Below are 9,575 nucleotides of genomic sequence, written 5' to 3' on the forward strand. Positions count from 1 at the left end.
GAAATGATTCCTGGGCGGTGCCTGTGGCTCAGTGGGTAGGGCGCCAGCCCCATATACTGAGGGTGGTGGGTTCAGACCCGGCCCTGGCCAAACTGCAACCAGAAAATAGCTGGGCATTGTGGCAGGCGCCTGTAGTCCCAGCTACTTGGGAGGCTGAGGCAAGGGAATCGCTTAAGCCCAGGAGTTGGAGGTTGCTGTGAGCTGTGTGAGGCCACCGCACTCTACCGAGGGCCATAGAGTGAGACTCTGTCTCTACAAAAAAAGAAATGATTCCTATCTTGAGTAGTTTAGGTGGATTGATTTAGGAGATGAACTTTTGAATTGGAATATTATTTTAGGTCACGAGTAATACTGATTATTGTTTACTATGGGTCCTGGGTTCTGCTGATTATTGTTTAAGGTAAGGATTAACATGGTCTTCACTTTGAACTCAAATGTATAAAACTATTATTTTGGAAATGGAAGAACAGAACAGTCTTGGAGAGGTTACTCTCACTGATTTCCAGAATCCCCACCTTCTGACAAAGTTTAGTGGACCTATCCCAGTTTCTGCATATTGGCTGACGGTGACAAGCAGCCAGATCAGTGTTGGTCTGGTAACAATCGGAAATAGGAATAATGATGTTTTGTATTATAAGAGAACAAAATAAACTAAACAAACAGCCAGGTCTGTTTCACTTTACTCGGTAAAATTTGCACAGAAGCAAAATTGATGTATTTCTCTTTTTTTTTTTTTTCAGTTTTGGCTGGGGCCAGGCTTGAAACCACCACCCCTTGTATATAGGGCTGGCGCCCTACTCTTTGAGCTACAGATGCCGCCCAAAGTACTTTTATTTTGCAGTTTTTGCCTGAAGCTGGGTTTGAACCCGCCACCTCTGGTATATGGGGCCAGCACCCTACTCCTTTGAGCCACAAGCGCCCCAAATTGATGTTTTTCTTCACTCACAAAATATGTATGAGTGTACCAGCATGGTGCACGCAGCCAGATTCTCAGTTGTAGGTGGAGTAATGACATGATGTTAAGGCCTTCTCAGATGCCAGAGACCAGAGGGGGCTGCCAGTACGTGGGGAGTACTCCCACGGGAGCCAAAGAGCTTTGTTTTATCCACCTCCACTGACAGGAGTTAAGGCCAGTGAAAGAGTGCAGAAAACTTTACTCCAAAATTTGTCTTCCTGGTATAGTGTTTAAATTAAATGCCCTTAGGGACCAACAACTGAAAAAGACTATTCTGGTGAGTACTAAAGACCTAACAGACTTCCCCACCCCCAAAGAGAACAATTGTTTTTCCCTCCCCTCCCTGTTATCTCCTTATCTATTACTGAAAACAAGACCTAGAATGTGAGGACACTAGAAGAGATCCTTTTTTTTTTTTTGAGGCAGAGCCTCAGGCTATTGCCTTGGGTAGAATGCCAAAGCATCACAGCTCACAGCAACCTCCAACTCCTGGGCTCAAGCGATTCTCCTGCCTCTGCTTCCCAAGTAGCTGGGACTATAGGCGCCCGCCACAACACCCAGCTAGTTTTTGGTTGCCGCCATCATTGTTATTTGGCGGCCGGGGCTGGATTCCAACCCGCCAGCTCAGGTATATGTGGCTGGCACCTTAGCCGCTTGAGCCACAGGCACCGAGCCTGAAGAGATCCTTTTTCAAGATTACCTGTCTCTCAGGCACATTCATTTTCCAGACAGAACCATTCTCAAAATTAATCTCTGTTCCCTAATCCCTTCGTTCTTCCTAGTAATCCTTTAATGCTTCTCAATAGAATAACCTCTATTTCGGCTTGGCACCTGTGGCTCAAGCGGCTAAAGCACCAGCCATATACACCAGAGCTGGCTAGTTCGAATCCAGCCTGGGCCTGCCAAACAACAATGACAACTACAACCAAAAAATAGCTGGGCGTTGTGTCGGGTGCCTGTAGTCCCTGCTACTCAAGAGACTAAGGCAGGGGCGGCGCCTGTAGCTCAGTGAGTGGGGTGCCGGCCCCATATGCCGAGGGTGGCGAGTTCAAACCCAGCCCCGGCCAAACTGCAACAAAAAAATAGCTGGGCGTTGTGGCGGGCGCCTGTAGTCCTAGCTGCTGGGGAGGCTGAGGCAAGAGAATCGCGTAAGCCCAAGAGTAGAGGTTGCTGTGAGCCGTGTGACGCCACGGCACTCTACCCAAGGGTGGTACAGTGAGACTCTGTCTCTACAAAAATAAAAAATAAAAAAAAGAGAGACTAAGGCAGGAGAATTGCTTGAGCCCAGGAGTTGGAGGTTGCTGTGAGCTATAATTCCACATCACTCTACCCAGGGTGACAGCTTGAGGCTCTGCCACAAAAAAAAAAGAAAGGAAATAACCTCTGTTTCTCGTCTCTCCCTCCCTGAAATCAAACTACAGGATTTTCTGGGTGCCATTAGGTACCCCTTTTGTTTCTCTCTCCCTGCCTTGGGTGGGTTGAGTTTTCAGAGAACCTTCCTAGGGTGAAAAGGAAGTTTGCCCTTGGCCTCCACACCAGTTTAGGAACACTTGGTAGAGATAAGAGGAGAGAGGAGGAGGTGGCTATCTCCTTCACAATTTTGCCTGAAACTGTTGTCATTTCCAGAGTGCAGTGACCTTGTTTATTAAAGCAAAACTATTGCATGGCTTGACAAGGAGTTTTGCAGCTGAACTTAACAAGGAGTTTGCAGCTGAACTAGGCAGGAGAACATAAAACTAAATCAGGACTGTGTAGAAAATCTGGGCTATATAGGAGTCCTGGGGGAGTTTGGGGGACTGAACACAATAGCTGTGTATCCTTGAGCAAGTTACCATCCCTGTTTGTAAAACAGCCCTTTATAAAATTAATAAAGGGCCTCAAAGTGAGAAGGGTGGGTAGGAAAAATATTGCTTACACTCAGGAGTCATGGCAGGGCATTGTGGCTCATGCCTGTAATCCTAGCACTCTGGGATGCCAAGGTGGATGGATTGCTTGAGCTCAAGAGTTCAAGACCAGCCTGAGCAAGAGTGACACCCTGTCTCTAAAAATGCCTAAAGTCCCAGATACTTGGGAGGCTGGGGCAAGATGATCAGTTGAGCTCAAGAGTTTGAGGTTGCTATGAGTCGTGATGCCATGGCACTCAACTGAAGGTGACATGGCTTGACACCTGTGGCACAGTGCTTATGGTGCCAGGCACATACACCGAAGGGGGCAGGTTTGAACCCTGCCCTGGCCAGCTGAGGAACAATGACAACTGCAACAGCTGGGGTTGTGGCAGGCGCCTATAATCCCAGCTCCTTTGGAGGGTGAGGCAAGAGAATTGCTTGAGCCCAAGAGTTTGACGTTACTGTGAGCTATGATGCTACAGCACTCTACTAAGGGTGACAAAGTAAGACTCTGTCAAAAAAAATAAAAATTAAGGCTCAGCGCCTGTAGCTCAAGCGGCTAAGGCACCAGCCACATACACCTTAGCTGGTGGGTTCAAATCCAGCCTGAGCCCCCCAAACAATAACAGCTGCAACCAAAAACTAGCCAGGGGGCGGCGCCTGTGGCTCAGTCTGTAGGGCGCCGGCCCATATACCGAGGGTGGTGGGTTCAAACCCGGCCCCGGCTGAACTGCAACCAAAAAATAGCCGGGCGTTGTGGCGGGTGCCTGTAGTCCCAGCTACTCGGGAAGCTGAGGCAAGAGAATCGCTTAAGCCCAGGAGTTAGAGGTTGCTGTGAGCTGTGTGATGCCACGGCACTCTACCGAGGGCCATAAAATGAGACTCTATCGCTACAAAAATAAATAAATAAAAAAATAAACAAAAACTAGCCGGGTGTTGTGGTGGGCGCCTGTAGTCCCAGCTACTTGGGAAGCAGAGGCAGGAGAATCACTTGAGCCCAGGAGTTGGAGGTTACTGTGAGCTATTATGCCACAGCACTCTACCCAGGGCGACAGCTTGAGGCTCAAAAAAAAAAAAAAAATTAAAGGTGACAAAGTGAGACTCTGTCTCCAAAAAGAAAAAATATCCAAGAGTCACATACCTGATAGTCATAATGATTCTTAGCTTTATTCATTGCTCCCATAGATAACATCCCCCTTGTGAAACATAAGGCTGCTTTTTTTTGAGACAGAGTCTCACTTTCACCCTGGTAGAGTGCCGTGGTGCAGCATCATAGCTCACAGTAACCTCAAACTCTTGGGCTTAAACAATTCTCTTGCCTCAGTTTTCCAACTAGCTGAGACTACAGGCGCTTTCCACAATGCCCAGCTATTTTTTAGAGATGGGGGTCTCTTTTTTTTTTTTTAGAGAGACTCAAGGTTGTCTCCTTGAATAGAGTCCCGTGCCATCATAACACACAGCAACCTCCAACTCAAGCTCAAATGATCCTCTTGCCTCAGTTTTTCTTTCTTTTTTTTTTTTGTAGAGACAGAGTCTCACTTTATAGCCCTTGGTAGAGTGCCATGGTCTCACACAGCTCACAGCAACCTCCAACTCCTGGGCTTAAGTGATTCTCTTGCCTCAGCCTCCCGAGTAGCTGGGACTACAGGTGCCCGCCACAACACCCGGCTATTTTTTGTTGCAGTTTGGCCGGGGCCGGGTTTGAACCCGCCACCCTCGGTATATGGGGCCGGCGCCGCCCCCAGTTTTTCTATTTTTAGCAGAAATGGGGGCTTGGGGAGTGGGGTCTCACTCTTGCTAAGGTTGGTCTCGAACCTGTGAACTTAGGCAGTCCCCCATCTTGGCCTCCCAGAGTGCTAGGATTACAGGCGTGAGCCACCACACACAGCCCTAAGGCTGGTTTTTAAGATATCTTCCTGGCCCTACATTCGGTGCAACAGCTAACCCACCCAGACTGATGGCTATACCAAGGAACCAGAATTGACTAAGCTGGTCTTGCAACTCCCATCCACGAACCAAGTCAGTCAAGAAAACAATGTCTACATCACTATGGTTCTTCCCCCAACCCAGCCAATTTGCAGACCAAATCGCCCAGCCCATTGCCTGCCAAACTGTCTTTAAAACCCCTTTCATAAAAAAAAAATAAATAAATAAAATAAAACCCCTTTCATGGCTCAGCGCCTGTGGCTCTAAGGCGCCAGCCACATACACCTGAGCTGGCGGGTTTGAATCCAGCCCAGGCCCCCCAAACAACAATGACCGCTGGCACCAAAAAATAGCCAGGCGTTGTGGCGGGGGGGCCTATGGTCCCAGCTACTTGGGAGGCGGAGACAGGAGACTCACTTGAGTCCAGGAGTTGGAGATTGCTGTGAGCTGTGATGCTATAGCACTCTACCCAGGCTCTGTCTCAAAAAATAAATAAATAAATAAATAAATAAATAAATAAATAAATAAATAAAACCCCATTCATTGGTGTGATGTGGTGAGTGTGGTGGCTCACACCTGTAATCCCAGCACTCTGGGCTGCCCAGGCGGTTGGATAAGCTCACAGGTTCAAGACCAGCCTGAGCCAGAGTGAGACCCCACTTCTAAAAACAGCTGGGCATTGTGGTGGGTACATATACTACCAGCTACTTAGGAGGCTAAGGCAAGAGAATTGCTTGAGCCCAAGAATTAGAGGTTTCTGTGAGCTATGATTTGACAGCACTCTACCGAGGGTACAAAGTGAGACTGTCTCAAAAAAACGAAAAAGGGGGCGGCGCCTGTGTCTCAGTCGGTAAGGCACCAGCCCCATATACCGAGGGTGGCAGGTTCAAACCCGGCCCCGGCCAAACTGCAACCAAATAATAGCTGGGCGTTGTGGCGGGCGTCTGTAGTCCCAGCTACTCGGGAGGCTGAGGCAAGAGAATCGCTTAAGCCCGGGAGTTGGAGGTTGCTGTGAGCTGTGTGAAGCCATGGCACTCTACCAAGGGCCATAAAGTGAGACTCTGTCTCTACAAAAAAAGAAAAGAAAAGAAAAACGCTTCTTCTAGGTATGGTCTAAATGGGCTGCAGCTTAGGAGACAATGGCATCAGTGAATCATCCATTTCTTCATTTAGACACAATGGTTAGGGAAGGTCTCTAAGATGGGAGGTGAACAGAGACCTAAAGGGTGCAAATGAACCAGCCATGTAGGCAACCCTGAGGGTGGCGGGTTCAAACCCGGCCCTGGCCAAAACCGCAACAAAAAAATAGCTGGGCGTTGTAGCAGGCTCCTGTAGTCCCAGCTACTTGGGAGGCTGAGGCAAGAGAATCGCTTAAGCCCAAGAGCTGGAGGTTGCTGTGAGCTGTGTGATGCCATGGCACTCTACCCAGGGTTAGTTTCAGATTGTCTGTTTTGTTTTTGTTTTGACACAGAGTCTGATTATATTGCCCTTGGTAGTGTTGTGGCATCATAGCTCACAGCAACCTCAGTTGGACTCAAGCAATTCTCTTGCCTCAGCCTTCAGAGTAGCTGGGACTATGGGAGCCCACCACAACACCTGGCTATTTTTTAGAGACAGGTCTCATTCTAGCAAATGCTGGTCTCGAACTCAGAACACGTGAGTTTTGGTGATCTGCTTGCCTCAACCTCCCAGAGTGCTGGGATTACAGGCGTGAGCCACCGTGCCTGGCCCCAGGCAATTTTTTTTTTTTAGAGACAGAGTCTCACTTTATCACCCACAGTAGAGTGCTATGGCATCACAGATCACAGCAACCTCCAACTCCTGGGCTTAGGCAATTCTCTTGCCTCAGCCTCCTGAATAGCTGGGACTACAGGCAACTGCCATAACGCCTGGCTATTTTTTTATTGCAGTTTGGTCTGGCCGAGTTTGAATCTGCCACCCTCAGTATATGGGGCCAGTGCTCTATTCACTGAGCCACAGGTGCCGCCCCCTTTTTTTTTTTTTTATTTGAGACAGAGCCTCAAGCTGTCACCCTGGGTAGAGTGCTATGGCATCACTGCTCACAGCAACCTCCAACTCCTGGCTTAAGTGATTCTCTTGGCTAAGCCTCCCAAGTAGCTGGGATTATAGGCACCCACCAAAACGCCCAGCTGTTTTTTGGTTGTAGTTGTCATTGTTGTTTGGCAGGCCCAGGCTTGATTGGAACCTGCCAGCTACTGTGTTTGTGGCTGGCACCTTAGCCGCTTGCTTGAGCTATAGGCGCCGAGCCAATCCCAGCATTTTAAAGACCGAGATGGGAGGATCACTTGAGGCCAGGAGTTCAAGGTTCAAGACTATCCTTGGCAACATAGTGAGACACCCTCTATATTTAAAAAAAAAAAAGAAGCTGGCAGGTGCCTGTAGTCCCAGCTACTCGGGAGGCTGAGGCAAGAGAATCGCTTGAGCCCAGGAGTTGGAGGTTGCTGTGAGCTATGTGAGGCCACGGCACTCTACTGAGGGCCATAAAGTGAGACTCTGTCTCTACCAAAAAAAAAGAAGAAGAAGAAGAAGAAAGAAAAGGGCGGCACCTGTGGCTCAGTGAGTAGGGCGCCAGCCTCATATGCCGAGGGTGGCAGGTTCAAACCCAGCCCCGGCCAAACTGCAACAAAAAAATAGCTGGGCGTTGTGGCAGAGGCCTGTAGTCCCAGCTGCTCGGGAGGCTGAGGCAAGAGAATCGCGTAAGCCCAACAGTTAGAGGTTGCTGTGAGCCGTGTGACGCCACGGCACTCTGCCTGCCCGAGGGCGGTACAGTGAGACTCTGTCTCTACAAAAAAAAAAAAAAAAAAGAAGAAGAAAGATAAAATGGGCTGAGGGCAGTGGCTCACACCTATAATCCTAGCACTCTGAGAGGCCAAGGCCAGTGGATCACTTGAGTTTATAAGTTTGAAACCAGACTGAGCAAGAGTGAGACCTCCCCATCTCTACTAAAAATTAAAAACTGAAGCAAGAGGATCACTTGAGCCCAAGAGTTTGACGTTGCTGTGAGCTATGACATCACAGCACTCTACCGAGGCCAACATAATGAGACTCTGTCTCAAAAAAAAAAAAATTATAATAATATTTGTAGAATGAATGAATTTTAGGAAGGCCCAGTCTGGCCAGGCAAGGTGGCACACACCTGTAATCCAGCACTATGGGAGGCTGAGGTGGGAAGATCATTTGAGATCAGAATTTCAAGACCAGCCTGAGCAAGAGCCAAACCATGTCTCTACAAAAATTAGCCAGGCATAGTTATGGGCACCTGTCATCCTAGTTACTCAGAAGGCTGAGGCAGGAAGATCAACTGAGCCCAGGAGTTTGAGGTTGTAGTGAACTATGATGATCCCACTGCACTCTAACTTAACAAAAACAACAACAAAAAGAAGCTCCAATCCAAGGCGAGCATTCATTCCAACTAGAATAGTGTCTGGCACATCACTGTAGTTCAACAAATACATGTTTAATTAGTACATTAATTATGGGCAAATTCAAGGATAGAAGGTGTAGGATAATATTTAGAAATAAACATATCCTACATCAAGCACACAAAGTGAACTCAGTGTGAGTTTAAAATGGCTTGGTTTTGGGGCGGTGCCTGTGGCTCAGTCGGTAAGGCGCCGGCCCAATATACCGAGGATGGCGGGTTCAAACCCGGCCCCAGCTGAACTGCAACCAAATAATAGCTGGGCGTTGTGGCGGGCGCCTGTAGTCCCAGCTACTTGGGAGGCTGAGGCAAGAGAATCACTTAAGCCCAGGAGTTGGAGGTTGCTGTGAGCTGTGTGACGCCACGGCACTCTACCGAGAGCCATAAAGTAAGACTCTGTCTCTACAAAAAAAAAATAATAATAAATAATAAATAAATAAATAAATAAAATGGCTTGCTTTTTTTCCAGAGGCTTAAGGGACCTGGGCCCCCCTGGGACACACGCAGAGTTGACTTGCCTGGAGTTAAAAATTCCACAAGCCCATTCTCTGAAGCTGTGTGCCCTGTGAAGCCTGAGATCAAAGGGCATGCCAACCTTCCTCAGAGATACAGGCCAGAGGGTTGACGTATGTTAACAGCATATTGTCCAGGTCTATAAGTGTTCTGCCCTGAGGAAAGGCCAGAGGGTTGACGTATGTTAACAACATATTGTCAGAGGTCTATAAGTGCTCTGCCCTGAGGAAAAGACACAGTCGTTACTTCACACTGAATAAACTGAGTGAACTAGATACTCTTCCATTAACTCTGTTCCCCTGTGGCTACTTTCTTCTTTGTGATTTTTTTTTTTTTTTTTGTGGTTTTTGGCCAGGGCTGGGTTTGAACCCACCACCTCCGGCATATGGGACCGGCGCCCTAATCCTTGAGCCACAGGCACCGCCATGATCTTTTTTTTTTTTAATTTTTTTTGTATTTTTTAATTTCAGTTTGCTTGTTCATTCTTCTTTGTTTGAAGTACCCCTTTTTTGTTAATTTTCTTCTTCCTCTGGCGGTGCTGGCTGTTTTTGATGTTGTTAGTAGAGACGGGGTCTTTCTCTGGCTCACTGCTGCTCATACTGGTCTTGAACCTCTGAGCTCAGACAATCCACCCGCCTCGGCCTCCCACAGTGCTGGGACTATAGGCGTGAGCCACCATGCCCGGCCTGCGATCTTTATTTAGATACCTGCCCAGAGATTAGTCAGTGTCTAGAAGAAGATGTTTACTGCAAAAGTGATTGTGTTGATATAGTAACAGGATATTTCCTTTCAAGTTAATTTCAGATAGGTAAAATGAGGTAATGGTGAAACTAACAGATAATAGATTAAGTGT

This window comes from Nycticebus coucang, chromosome 11 (genome assembly GCF_027406575.1).
Source record: "Nycticebus coucang isolate mNycCou1 chromosome 11, mNycCou1.pri, whole genome shotgun sequence".
NCBI classification, from domain to species: Eukaryota; Metazoa; Chordata; class Mammalia; order Primates; family Lorisidae; genus Nycticebus; species Nycticebus coucang.